General features: G+C 43.2%; 1 protein-coding gene across 1 annotated transcript in view; it reads right to left on the bottom strand.

Annotated features, from left to right (window-relative positions):
• The window catches only part of LOC101848927 (hydroxyacid-oxoacid transhydrogenase, mitochondrial), a gene marked incomplete at its 5' end in the record, with an annotated part of 21,113 nt that overhangs the window by 19,122 nt on the left and 548 nt on the right, over positions 1-1,443 (bottom strand).

The following is a 1,443-nucleotide window of genomic DNA, read 5'->3' as shown; positions in this document are numbered from 1 at the left end:
GGGGTGCAGTGTCCTCATGACATGCCACGTGTTGTCAATACATTGAATACCTCGCTAACGTTGTGTTGACTGCCACACTTTGAGGTCCGACGCTTTTCAGGCACCCGCATAATGTCATTTTTGTTGTTGTTGTTTTGTTGTTAGCTTTTTACGTCGCTCGCAACTACATTACGTCATTTGAGGGCACAGGACACGTCAAACATTTTTAATGGGTGGTTGGCGGGTGCTCTGGTGTGGTTTGCTCCTTCTTTCCTATCAAACATCTATCGTCCTTATCTCCCCTTCTTCTTTTTTCTGTTTGTTACTCTCTTGTAACCCCTCTCATCTCTGGCGCTCATATGACCCGATGTAGCTGAGAGCGCCATAAAACCTCTACTAAAAAAATACAGTTTTAGTTTGGTAGGAATGATTTTAAATTTTGTCCGAGTGGAAGCCGAAGCCTACTCTTTTCGATTTTAGAACCACCAAGAGATCTTTAACGTGCATAATTTGCACAGGTGGTTGTCTTCTACAGGTGGTTGTCTTCTACAGGTGGTTGTCTTATACAGGTGATTGTCTTGTACAGGTGGTTGTCTTATACAGGTGGTTGTCTTATACAGGTAGAATATACAGGTGGTTGTCTTATACAGGTAGAATATACAGGTGGTTGTCTTATACAGGTAGAATATACAGGTGGTTGTCTTATACAGGTGGTTGTCTTATACAGGTGATTGTCTTATACAGGTGCTTGTCTTATACAGGTGGTTGTCTTATACAGGTGGTCGTAAGGGCAGGTTTGACGCTCCACGAACGCTTCACTTTCGGACAAAGCTTCGACTTTGTTATTTTCCCAATTTGTGACAAATCACGATCTTGTTAGATACGCGGTTTTTAATTCAAAAGGCAGTGTGCGAGATCTGAGCTGCCAGTGCATGTCCAATGGTACAATGTATTCCGCGTCATGCAATGTGTGTGGCAGAGCGGGCAGACCGCGCCGTTGGTCCAAGTGATGAAGTCAAAGATACCGACAGTAACCTGTCTCTTGGCCAATTTTGAACCATTTTATTTTCAGCTCAAAACCCTTTATCTCAAATTAAACACATTTCTGGGTGGATTTACAGAAACACGTTGATCAAAGGCACAACAATGTACATCTGTAGTTTCCAAGGACTCTACACATTGGAAAGTCAACTAACTTTGGCGGCCATTATCTCGCTACTTTTCCCCGAGACAGCAGACGACCCTCACCTGCTTCAGTCGCGAATCTCTCAACTTGTTCACTACAGGTGTAGGGGGAAGCCGGGGAAACAAACAAACGTTACGACTCTCTACACCCCAACATTGACGAGCGCAAGTGTGGTGTACAGTACTACATGATACTACTTGATACCACATGATACCTGTTATTTCCCAAGTGTGTGTGTGTGTGTATGTATGTATGTATGTATGTATGTATGTATGTAT

This window comes from Aplysia californica, unplaced genomic scaffold, assembly GCF_000002075.1.
Source record: "Aplysia californica isolate F4 #8 unplaced genomic scaffold, AplCal3.0 scaffold00941, whole genome shotgun sequence".
Taxonomy (NCBI): Eukaryota; Metazoa; Mollusca; class Gastropoda; order Aplysiida; family Aplysiidae; genus Aplysia; species Aplysia californica.
The sequence above is the reverse complement of the archived record's forward strand: the minus strand, read 5'-3'. Positions and strand labels throughout refer to the sequence as shown.